The sequence below is a fragment of the Mytilus galloprovincialis genome, chromosome 5 (assembly GCF_965363235.1).
Source record: "Mytilus galloprovincialis chromosome 5, xbMytGall1.hap1.1, whole genome shotgun sequence".
Classification (NCBI taxonomy): Eukaryota; Metazoa; Mollusca; class Bivalvia; order Mytilida; family Mytilidae; genus Mytilus; species Mytilus galloprovincialis.
Window position 1 is genome coordinate 40191790 of NC_134842.1, and position 14294 is coordinate 40206083.

Below are 14294 nucleotides of genomic sequence, written 5' to 3' on the forward strand. Positions count from 1 at the left end.
TTATTTACTGAGGCTTGTTAATGAAAAATAAAGAATTAATGATATAGGAACTCACACCACATCTTCCTATATCTATCTATCATGAAATATACTGTAGTAACTACATCTATCTATCTATCTATCTATCTATCTATCTATCTATCTATCTATCTATCTATCTATCTATCTATCTATCATGAAATATACTGTAGTAACTACATTGTATGCTTACAATTCAGTAAATTACATTCGACGACCAATTATATAAAATAATAATTGTTATCATCAAAACATGCAAGAAGTGAGGAATTCAAAGCTACTTTCGTTACTGACGGTTCACGAATAAAACAATTTATTGAAATACATAATTAACTTTAATGTACATTTGAATGTCTAAAGTGTTCTTCCTTTTTTTTTTTTTTAACTAAGAGTTAGTTCAAATCTGGGAATTGCTTTCTATGAAAAAATTAAAAAAAAAAGAAATATTGACTCTGTTGTTGTAGAAACTCCTAGAAAGTATAGTTTTGAAGTCTGGATATTTCATTACTTCAGATTCTTTATTATCAAATAAGCACAGCCTCGCATTTCCCCGTTTCTAAGCCTCATCCTTATATCGTTGATATGTCAAATCAATGCACTATTATTGTCTATATATCACAACACAAATCAAAATTAGCTGTTGACGGTTATACAAACTGAGACATTCTCCGGCTATGATATTTATAAATCAGAGGTAGAAAAGGCATACATGTAGCTTTAAAATGTCCCAGATCTGATATTTATCCTTTAACTTTTCAAAGTTAAAACGCGAGGCACGTTTTAAGCTAGGTTCACACTGCCGATCAGATCAACTCGATGATCCCGATTGTCCAAATTTCCACGACCAAGCTGAACCAAATTCTTGATCGGGCCTGTTTACGACTTCTACCCGACAACCATTCGACTGTACACGACGTGAACTCGACCATTCACGACTCCTTAAAGACTCCATCACGACTCCATCCCGACAACAAAATGAATACTTATTTAATAATTCCGACCAATTCACGATCTTTACACGATATTTACTCGACTAACTAGACCAACTCAACTATTCACGATCTCAGCCTGATCTCGACCAGACCAGATCGATCTAATCGTATATGGGTCGTAGGGATAATCGGGAATTGGTCGGGTATGCAATTTTTAGTATAAAAACGTCCGAATTTATTATTCACTGCCGCTTTGGAGTGTGCATTAAGTATTACCCTTGTCCGTCCGTACGCACGTACGTCCCAACATGACCCTTTATAATGTTATATGTACTAGCTGGGGCATTATTGGTGTCCCATGGACACATTCTCCGTTTATTTGGTTATATTCAGTAGAAGGTCCGAGTAAAATCATACATTTAAAATATCTACATAGAAATAAAGTAGTTGAATTTGTTTACAAGGTGGTAAGAGCTCAGAAGATAATTGATTTAATGCTAAAGTTAGAAAGAAATGCATCTTTTGAACGAACAAACGACGAACGGCAAACTGTTGAAGCATTTGCAGCGAGTGTATAGTTTGTCAAAGTTTATGCAAATTTGCAAAAGTATGTTAGAAACAAATGACCAAAACTTGTGCTCGCTGAACAGTTTCGTTAGAAAGAATTCGCACCAAATAAAAAAAATATTTGTCTTTCGTCTCATTTTTGTGTGAAATTACGTCAAAAAGTTCGAATGAAAAAAAAATTACTGTAAGGTGGGTCCGTGTATATCTGCGTCCATTCGTTTTTCGTTTTGAAATATCAAAAACAAAAAACAAAAAACGAAAGTGTTTTCATTTTTCGTTTTTGATTTCATAAAAACCAAAATGAAAAACGAAAGTGTTCTCATTTTTCGTTTTTGATTTCTTAAAAACCAAAACGAAAAACGAAAGTGTTTTCATTTTTCGTTTTTGATTTCTTAAAAATTAAAATGAAAAATAAAAGTGTTTTCGTTTTTCGTTTTTGATTTCACAAACAAAAAACGAAAAACAAAAGTATTTTCATTTTTCAATTTTGATTTCTCAAAAACTAAAATCGAAAAATGAAAGTGTTTTTATTTTTCATTTTTGATTTCACAAAAACAAAAAACGAAAAACGAAAGTGTATTTATGTTATCTTTCCGACACAGTTTAATTGTCATTCAAAAAATGACAATGTTGTCATTTGTCATTCATTTAAAGGTCGTTAAAGTATAAATGCACAGCGGTTGTCTACGGAAGCCGATACGGGCCATTCAAAAAAAAAAAATTATGTCGTAATTACGACATAGCATGTCGTAATTTCGACATAACATGTCGTTATTACGACATCGCTATGTCGTAATTTCGACATAACATGTCGTTATAACGACATCGCTATGTCGTTATTTCGACATAACATGTCGTAATAACGACATCACTATGTCGTTTTAACGACATAGCTATGTCGTAATAACGACATCGCTATGTATATAAAAGAATGTGTATTATGATTGCCAAGACACTAAATGACACAGAAATTAACAACTATATGTTATCATAATGCCCCTGATAGTTAGAAAAGCCCCCGCATAGTCAGCTATAAAAGAGGGACGAAAGATACCAGCGGGAGAGGCCCCGGAATGCTGTGTGGCAGACAGTGTTAACATTAATTAATTATTAGCTCCCTTGGTAAAACTCCAAATTTCATATTTAAAGTATTTCATTGTTGATTAATTTACATGATGCTTAATAAGTATATATTTGTTAATTGCATATCTTTTGCTATTTGAATTCATTGATTAACGATATTTATTCATATTGTAAAGTTTAATATTTGTATCGTTTGTCAACTTCTATGGTTACCTTCTGTGAGAAACTTATATAATTTATAGATCCTATGTAAGTCCTTCAAAATACCGACCGTGGAAGTGATGCAGAGTCAGTCAAGGTCTTATAAACCTTCTACTTGTTCGAAAAAATATGTGTTGAATTATATGAGGATTGACATACAGTCCTACCTATAAACAAGCTCTAATTACATGCCTTCGTGTCATAAGGGTGAATTGAAATATTGATTGCTCTCTTTCGACTTTCAAACGTTGGACACGATGTTCCTACAAGCTTTAGGATTTAAAACAGAATCTTCGAAATTTCATCCGCAAAACAATATAAAAATGTTAGAAAACACGAACCAATATTAAAACAAGTTCAATATATGTTTCAAATTATGTTTTTACAGCTCTTGATCATATAAAACTAAGTAATATCTAGTATATTAATTTTGATGATTAGATTAGCAAAGCTATGTGAAAAAAACCGGATGTCCAACGTTACATTTATGAAAAACTGTTTTAAATCTTTTGTATAGTGATCCTATTTCTTATTCTCTGATCTTCTTGATACTTGGCAGGAACAACGACAGGTGTCGGTTCTTTGTGGCGTTAAAGCCGTTATTTTTGCCAAATTTTATTTGACTCGGTGGCTTCATATTAAGCGGGAATAAGAAATATGTCCAACGACGTTTTTCGTTATCTCAACGACTGAAAGTGAATTTTGTAAGTAGCAGAAAATGAATAAAAAGAGTAAGACAATAATAATATCTAACAAAAGTACAAATATTTGCCTCATTGTTCGTGAGTTCAAATATTGCTGATTCAATAAAATCTTCTCTACACAGTCATTTTTCAAACGGTAGCCGTTTCGTCCAAGTTGATATTTCATTTTTCAAAGCAGTTAACGCGTATTTTTTATAATTAATCAAAACAAAAGTTAGATACACGAAGAGTAAAAAATGCCAAGATTCTTTTCTTATTAACTACATGTTTGGGTCTTAAAGGAATAAAATGCTTCCACACATTACAAAACAGTAGCCAATTTGTCCAAACGTCGAAAGTTCGAAAGACGCTAATTTCCGTCGTCACATGTGCTAAAGTTTCAATTAAATGATCATGATAATTAAAACAAATCGTGTTATGAAATTTGGAAAAAACAGGTTGATGATTGCTGTCGAAAAAAAAGAATAGCGCATGTTGCTATAGACTCCACCCGGGGACATAGGTTAGACACAGGTTAAATTTTGTAATTTTTATTAATCGTTTATAGCTTTTAACGATTTATTTAAAAGAATGGTGAAATGGGGAAAAACACTTCGTCCAACTTTTGCAAAGACAAATTTTAGACACCAAGACAGTCCTCTAAATGTTAAATTCGAATTGAAATTTATATTGTGGAAGTACTCCATAGATCATTTAAAGTCGTCACTTCAGTAAGGTGCAATCACCAATATTAAAAGACTTATACCAGTTCACGGAGTGTTTTACTTCGCGCTTTGTCCTGCTATTCATGTTATAACTGTCGTGATGAAATTAATTCCTGTACTAGCGAAACCGGAACTTTTCGTCAATATAAACTTGTGCATGAAATTGAGGTACTAGTAATTGAAAGACAAATCCCAAACAGCGACGAAAACCGTTTCATCGAATTTTAAAAACCCGGGATTATTTAAGCCGTTTTCGCGGACGATCCAGGAGTAGATTACTATATTTTAAAATGTATATCAGAAATTAAACACTATAGATGACTTGTGCGGAAATAATTCTCAAGCCAAGGTTCAAGTAATTGAAGGGGTGTATTTCGACAACTTATGTACCAGGGAAAATACAATTCTATTCAAATTTAACCAAGGGTAAAAATGTTCGATTTACTTGCAGAGTGTCAGATATATTTGTATTGGGGTTAAGTTAAATTTTACAATGACAGATAGCTAGATGATATGCACCTTGAAAGTTAAACATCATATGATAAAAGTTTCGTACATCTAAAAAAAAATATCTTTCTTATGGAAAACTGTACCACATCTTCCTATATCTACTTCCGTCCCATCTTTCTTTCCCACATTACTTGCGACAGTAATGCATTTTTAGTTGAAATAACTTAAAGGGTAAACATTATTAAATAGATTTCCACAACTTGAGGTAATTTATGATAAAATGACATCACAAAACGAACAGAACAAGAATCAGAAATTTAAAAAATTTTGTAATATAATAAATAAATCAACCAACATATAAAAAAACCAAATAAAACTTGCAAAAATTAATCAAAAACCCTCTTCGACGCCGCTTTTTATGTGTAATGTCGTGTTTTAGGAACATCGTGCCCATCGTTTGATAGTAAATACAGAGCAATCGATACCTCCAATCGCCCTCATGACAACAAACCATGGAGTTGTGCACTTCTTTAATGAGAGGTGGAAAGCTTTGTTTGCCTTGATAGGACTTCAGATTAGTCCTCATAGTCCTCGGTCGGTTACTTTTTACGTCCAATCAGGATCTATAAAATATATAAGTTTCTCACAGAAGGTAACCAAAGAAGGTGACCAAAGATTTTGCGACGATACAAATATTAAACTTTACAATATAAATAAATAAATTCAAATAGCAAAAGCTATGCAATTAACAGATATATACTTATTCAGCTTCATGTAAATTATTTAACAATGAAATACATTAAATATGAAATTTGGAGTTTTACCAAGGGAGCTAATAATTAATTAATATCACTGTCTGCCACACAGCATTTCGGGGCTCTCCCTCTGGTATCTTTCGTCCCTCTTTTATACTGATTATGCGGGGGCTTTTCTAGTTATTGGGGGCATTATGATATGACCTATAGTTGTTAATTTCTGTGTCATTTAGTGTCTTGGCAATCATAATACATATTCTTTAATATATATAGTGATGTCGTTATTACGACATAGCTATGTCGTTATTACGACATGTTATGTCGAAATTACGACATAGCGATGTCGTTGTAACGACATATTATGTCGAAATTACGACATAGGGATGTCGTTATAACGACATGTTATGTCGAAATTACGACATAGCGATGTCGTTATAACGACATGTTATGTCGAAATTACGACATGCTATGTCGTAATTACGACATAATTTTTTTTTTTTGAATGGCCCTTATCGGCTTCCGTAGTTGTCAGATCAATACTACTTTAATCGAAGATAATGTCGACGGATGCAAAAGCCTTTAGCAATCGGAACAATATGGATGCGTGAACTTTATTACTTTTAAGTTTAGAAAGGTCGATCCAAGATTATTAGAATTGATGACCAAGATCCATCTGCCAGTATTTTACGAACTACGAGGACGATAATGTATTTTGCTTGATTTAATTTTCAAAATTTCCGCAATTTCACAATTCAAACTGGGATATTAAATTGGTTTGTCATTAGGAGCCTATAAGGTATCAATTTTGCTTATTTGTGAAGACTAGCCTCACCGGACACAATTACGAACGATTTTTGAACTTGTGATTAATATTTTTTTTATGTAGACTACTTTTCTTTTCATCATATCCCACATAAATTTTTATTCACGTTAGGATACTTTAGAAAGATTTGCGTGACCTCGTTTTACGGGTCAAGAGAGCCACATATGGACGCAATTCCGAACAGCACTATATAGATATATCTTGCAGAAGAAATCAATGACAACAGTCTAGATTGATAAAGCATACATTAATCTTTATCTCTAACACATTTTCATAGGAAAATAAGATGCACAAGTTTGTTTTTTACTTCAATTACTTCAGCAGTGGTTGCAGACGAAATGGCGGTTATGTGTAAAGGAAAGATTTCTGATTTTTTTTTGTTTTTGTGTAAGTTCCTCCTTTAAAGGAGCACTAAATTCAAGTTTATCCATTTTGGTGGTGTACTTATCATTCATCTATGTTTTTTTTTTAACTAGGTCAACATTTGTTTCGGAGTTTTCTGGACTTTTCAATAAAATTAACATATTTTCTTTTGACCCTAACTAGGGTCACAAGATGCTAAAAAACGTCAATCGTGGGGTTATTTGGGCAAGATAAAAGGCATCACGCACATGAACAGAATCAGGAGATATTTTTCTTTCTATATATTAACAAACGAAGGCAATATGCACTTACCTTTATGTTTTTTTTTTATATAACTTGCAGGCCAGATTGCCGTTCTTATAATATTTTCAGAATGATTTTGTCATCGTGATCAACATTCACCAAATGCACATAAATTGTATTATCATGAAAACAAGGGATTTTTAATAGGGTTTTATATTAATTTAAGGTGACATTAACTAGAGGTCGTTGATGGGGGATTATGGAATTGGGAATAGTGGATAAAAAATATAAACAATAGAGACAATGGACCAAGAAATAAATAAAATAGCTAGAATAATGGTGTTCAAATGTAATGATAAGAGAATAATTGTCAAAAAGCATAAAGAATAGAGAAATATGACATAAAATATCACAGAATACAGAAATTAAGAACCCCGAATCCAGACCATCATACTAGTTGCCTAAATGAACGTTAGTTTGTCTCTGGGAGATTGATATTGGTTATCATATGGTTTCTCTTTATTTCTATGTCTATTAATTCAGAAGCATGCTTTCATTATTTACCAACATTTGACATATCACATTATAAGAAAGACTATTATTTTGCAAACTACCATAGATTTCCGGTAATTGTTTTGCATAGACCACACCACATTGGAGTCCCTGTAATTTTTTTTCAAGTGGACCGCAGTTACCCACCGTACCCCATCATAACATAAAAGTTAATAAACAAATGTCTACGGAAATACTTCTGTCCGAACAATGTGTAAAGGGGAGCTTGGTAGCTGATGTCTGCTGGAGAAAAAATCAAGGTTGCTGTTTAGCTTATTTTTTGTCAAAAATAGGTCCAAAGTTGGGGTCGAACACCGAACCCAATCCTTACCGAAAGTGTAATAAAAATTGTCCTCACTAGGTGCAAAGGGAAGCTGGGTAGCTGGGGTCTACAGTAGAAAAATCCAGGGTGTTGTTCTGCTTAGTTTTTTTTCTAAAATAGGTCTAAAGTTGACGTCGTATACCCTACAAAAACCCTTACCAGACAGTTAATAAAAAAATTCTGCGGCAATACTTTTATCTGCTCTAGGTCAGAACGTAAGCTAGAGATCTAGAGCCTACTTGATCAAAATTACAAGTTAATTTATAGCACGGATTAATCTTTTTTCAGCTAATAAATAATTTCCTTGCCCACCATACTTTGAATACAAAAAATAAACCTTTTGTCCAATCATATTTAAGCGAAATCCACTAGTTCAGAGGTAGAATGTTTTGTAAAAACAGTTTTGTGTGGCAAAAAAAAGTTAAAGCACGAGTGCAACTTTCTTTTCTTTTAATGCAGAATTATTATTACTTTCATGAACTATTTGAGAGGATGCCGATAATAAGGAAAGCTAAATCACCCAATAGTGCAATTTTGCCATCATTAAAAAAAAATCATAATTATTTACGATTCTATAAACACTCCAAGTGTTGACTATTTACAGTGAGTTGCTTATAGCTTGTTTCACTAGCAGCTGGACAATACTATATATAAGGGTTAGAATTTTAAAGAAGCATTTAGTGTTTAAAAACAGTTTAATTTTCAAACATAGTAATACATATTTAATTTAATCTTTTACTGATTTAGAATTTTAGGTAAAAAATAGATAAATTATATATATCAGGGATTTAAAACAATGAAAACCAAAACTATTTTCTTCCCTATCAATTTTTTAATAGAATAATCCTAGGTAAGAAAAAATTCAGGAAAAAAGCATGCTGAAACTTTGGGTGGGGTGAATAAAAATCTTTACAGGTAGCATCAAGGTAGATTTAAATCTAACAATACCAACTGGTCAATTTAAACGTCCCTATTGTGTTGTCAATTTTAAAAACAGGTTGAACTATAGGTTAAGTTTTACAGTAACACCTATAAGCAACTCACTGTAAAATGTAAAGCGGGCAGTACGCTGTGTAATATATCGAAAGCGATTGATTTTGGCTTTATATAACTAATAATAACATAAGATGTATGTTTCATTATAATTCGTTATTCTGATTGGCTAACTGCACATCTCATTACACAACGAAAATCATTATTCATGATGACACGAGGTCCCACAATAAAGTGCAAAGGTGAATTTTAATAAAAACTTGATAACAATCGTGTTTTCATGATCCTAGCTAAAACATGTAATTATAAATATTGAATGCTTCTTTTTGTAACTTTATAGGGTTGTAAAAGCGTTGACCGTGCGTACATTTTCAGAATAAAGCGCTTCGATTTGGTGATGTCTTCATGTCATGCATTGTCCCATTACTTTATATAGACAGCTTATCAGTCAACCTGATCTATCAAAGTAGCTCTCCTAGCCTTTTGTATAGTCAGACGAGAAACAAGATATAAACTGACTTAGCTTGGTATATACATGTATATTTAATATACTCATATAAATATAAAAAAAGAAGATGTGGTATGATTGTCAATGAGACCAAGAGACCAAAATAACACAGAAATTAACAACTATAAGTCACCGTACGGCCTTCAACAATGAGCAAAGCCCATACCACATAAGAAGCTATAAAAGGGCCCGAAATAACAATGCAAAACAATTCAAACAAGAAAACTAACGGCCTAATTTATGTACAAAAATTGAATGAAAAACAAAAATGTAACACATAAACAAACGACAACCACTGAATAACGGGCTCTTGACTTGGGACAGGCACATACATTTAGAATGTGACGGGGTTACACATTTTAGCGGAATCCAAAATTCAAGTCAAATTGATAGTTTAAAGCAATATAAAAATAAAAAAGTGTAAAAAAAAATTATTTTAATAATTGTTGAAAACATTATTGTGTTTGTGAGTGGAAAACTGCTTGAAATTGTAGAAATATTCGAAAGTAGCTCTCTCGTTTTGTTCTGCAGCTACGTTAAAGGAACACCAATCAAGTAATCGATCTTTGTGACTATGGATTCAATATTCAATGGTATAAAATATCATGTTCTGCTTGTCGTACACTCAATAATACTTAAGTTGGAATAGATCTACGAAGACTCAAGAACGGGCATGTGTGGTTTGGCAATTGTACATGCCCACGGCACAGATGTCCAAATATTGCTCGGAAGATGTTTTGAGAAGTTACGATGCTACCGGACATGGAAAATTAAACTGTTACAGTATATATACAGAACACAAAACTTGCTATCTTTGCTGTAAACACAAGTTAAAGCTGACAAGGGTCACATTAACACTAAAAATCCCTTTAGCATTGGAGGGCTAAAACTAGCATTGAGCCGTATCCAGGTCCTAAATAGAAAATAAAGAGATGTGGAGTAAATGTACACCAAGGCCGTAGCTAGGCATCTTATTTTAGTGAGGCAAAATAATTGAGCCGAGCGAAGCGAGGCGAAGCGAGGCGAAAATTTCTTTTGGAGGGTATGAAATGAATGGTGCAAAATTCTGCATTCTAGGCATTTTTAGAGAGTTTGATAATGTTTTGAATTTGGACACTTTTTATATAAATTTTTCATTTCTTAAGACTTTTACGAACACCAAATTTTTAACAACTTTATTTGTAAGATAATCATCCAAATATCACTGATTTGAGTCTGCTGTCAGAACATAGAACAAACATCGATTCAGTAGAGTTTTCCAAATTTTTCTATGGCCGGTTCAGTCAAATCGTTTCAGAATCATAATTTGGTCTGCTGATATCCTTATTGCGATGAACATGGAGCATGGCAAGACCGCACAATCTCGCACCACTCATGTATGTTCTTTTCCAAGTTTTCAGTTGTTTCAGGGCAGTCTGTGTTTCTAAAGGTAGCACATCATCATCAACACAATGATCAATGTCTTCTTCCAATTCCTTCTCCATCAACAATTCGATAGCAGCATCGGTAGTGACAGTTTTGTTTGCAAAAGGGAATTAAGTTTTCCTGTAAGCACCATTATACAGTCGCAATTACAAAATATTAAACTCGCTTTTATGCTGACAAAGAGTAGACAAACTAGGGATAGAATGAGATAAGATACATGTATATGATTCTATCTATAGAGTAAGTATATATGGGTACAGGGGAATTGGCCATGTTGGAATGGAGTTTTTAACGTTTGTACATGTAGTTTTTCAAATTTCAAATTATTTCTGGAAATAGTTGGTGGTATTTTAGTTCCATAATCTATAAATTTAGGGGTTACGGTTTGAGGGTATCCGATTCCGAAACCCCGAATATAAAGAAACGAAATTCCGTAGTCCCGAATAAGTAAAGACAAAATCCTGTGTTAAAGGTTCTACCATTCCTCAATAATATCAAATTGGAATGTGGGATATTCTTTCAATATTAAGGTTAAAGAAAAAGGATAAAAACTAATTCATGTTTCATATTATTTATATTTCATTTATCTGTAAAGAGAAAGTTTAAAGTTCGTGAAATGAATACGCAGAACTTGATTTGTCAAAAGTTAGTGAAACGGAGAAATGAATACGAAGACAGGACTGCCCCCTTCCGAAGACCAGTACTTTATTTGTCAGTCTACTTATCGTTTTTTTATTGTTCTAATGAAGTTATATGCAATACTCAGACTCTGTTAAAAAAAAAGTTTACTAGAATTATTCCTTCTTTACCTTCAGTGTCACTTTTCCTTTTTCTGCAAGAGCCCGTTTTTAACTAAAGATCCATGATGATTATCGTTACTACATGTAGGTTAATGTAATCTAGAAACATCACCCGTTGAGATGCTGAGTTATATTTAAGAAGAATAGTTTAAAAGGAATGATGACAAGTTATAGAAATTTAGGTTGAGACAGAACAAAAAATGACTATTATATTTATATATATGTATAAAATCAGTGTCGAAATTTTAGTGAGGCAATTGCCTCACTTGCCTCAAGGGTAGCTACGTCCTTAACACGGGACAAAATCGCACACAATATATTGAAAAAATACAAATTGTTAATGAACAGGGCTTTTATTCCTGTTCTTCATCTTGAAAGTAGCGGGAGGGTCTTCAACGAGGAACCTGACCATTGATACTTATTATACAAAAGTAACATGGGTTAGTGCATCGGACTACAAGAACAGAAGTTCCTGGTTCGATCCATGTTCCGAGGAGAACATTGCCAATCCACTATTAATAAATATGTTTAAACTAACAATAGCCACACACTTGACTATGTAGATTACATTGTTTTTTATTCATCCTACATTATGTCTTTTGATATTGCTTCTACATGTAAATACTAAAAGTCTTACACTGTATCTATATATTTTGCTCCGAGACCAGAACATAATAAAATAAATAAGACAAAACTTGCGCTTTAGATTAAGAAAAGGTCCGAAAATTTTGTGAATTTTTTTCCAGTTCTTCCAGGGTCCTTGAGCCCTTCCCTCGCCAAAATATAGTTTGCTTTATTTGTAATAGAGGCTAGTTAATACGCTGCTATATTATCATCTTATATCAACCTCTCCAAACTTAAAAGTTAAGATCACACATCCTTAGTGTTTAGATTGATAAAGACTTCTGCATCCGTCGACATTTTCTTCGATTAAAATAATATTGATCTGACAACCGGTGTTCATGTATACTTTAACGACCGGGCTAGTTTTCTTGTTAGTTTTAAAAGTAGTTACCTCCCTTGTTAGTGTGATGATGTCATCAATCTATTTATTTGTACCACCTTTATATAATATTATATTGTACAATTTAAATTTGTGATTCGTTTAATATTTAGATATAATAATTAATTCTTTATCAAAGATATAAACAAGGTAATTTGAAAGTCTTTGATTACTTCATCACCGTAGTTCAATTCAGAAGTCATGCGGTCTATGTTGTCTACATTTTGTTGAATGAATACCGGAGTGTTTGTATCAGCAACATTTACTATATTTGACTGTACATCAAGAAAAGAATCCATTTTACATTATAAATCGAGAAATAATTAAAATTATATACAAAACTTTATGTTCACCCTTTTTGGTATGTAACAAAAATCGACAACATTGTTATAATTTCATTGTCTGAAGCACCTTTAAATGAATGACAAATGACAACATTGTCATTTTTTGAATGACAATTAAAAACAGTGTGGGAAAGATAAATTGAACACACTTTCGATTTTCGTTTTTCGTTTTTTGTTTTTGTGAAATCAAAAATGAAAAATGAAAACACTTTCATTTTTCGATTTTAGTTTGTGAGAAATCAAAAATCAAAAATGAAAATACTTTTGTTTTTCGTTTTTCGTTTTGTGAAATCAAAAACGAAAAACGAAAACACTTTTGTTTTTCATTTTGGTTTTTAAGAAATCAAAAACGAAAAATGAAAACACTTTCGTTTTTCATTTTGGTTTTTAAGAAATCAAAAACAAAAAATGAAAACACTTTCGTTTTTTGTTTTTTGTTTTTGATATTTCAAAACGAAAAACGAATGGACGCAGATATACACGGACCAAGGTGACCTGTAGTTGTTATTGATGATTTCTGTGTTATTTGGTGTTCTGTGAAGAGCTGTCTTATTAGTGGTGATTGTACTACATATTCTTTTTTAATGCTACAAACATTTCTGGAAAAACAAAAAATACGGACAGACAAAACAGAAAATAGCCCATAAAATAGGTAAAATATAATCTTGATGTTCTTATAAACCAACTTTAAAAGATAACTTAGTCATCAGCAGTCTATCACAATGAATATTATTGTACAATTACTTTAATATTTGAAAAATCCGCCGCTGCCAAAATTGCAGGAATTTCTTCCCTTCCGGACATTTGAGATCATCCCAGGTTTTGTTGGGTTACGTGTTGATTTCTATGTTATATATGGCCTGCTGTTTGTCTTCTCGTCTGTTACCATTTTTCGCTATGGCTTTGTCGGTTTGATTTAAACCTCTGAGTTTGATTGTTCATTTGGTGTCTTTTGTCTCTCTTTTAAAATGTTACATTTCCTTGCAAAAATATAGACACGTACTGTACATGGAGGAATTTTTGTACAGTTAAAAATAATGTTGCCAATATATTATTGCAGAAGCATAGTTATGAGAGTTAATCAGATCTGAACACACTTTTAAAGAATCGGGTAGCAATCATGTGTTCTCGCGTATGGCCGAGTAGAGATCGAAGAGTGGTCGAATTTGTTCGCGAAGGGATCGGGTATTGGTCGAGTTGGTCTGGGATAATATAAATATACAAGTCTCAGTGATCTGGAAGCGATCGGGCATTGGTCGAGTAAATCTGGAAATGATCGGACATTAGTCGATTAAAGGTTGAAATGATCGAGTACTGATTGGTAAAATTTTTGTAGTCCGACCAAACTCGATCTCTACACGATCCTTTCCCTATCAATTCGATCGCTACTCGACCTCTTCTCGAGTGACTTGCTTCTCGATCCTTACTCGAATGTTTTTGACATGTCAAAAACTCTCGGGTAGAAATTCAGATCGATGACGAGCAAGGTAGACTATCCCGAACA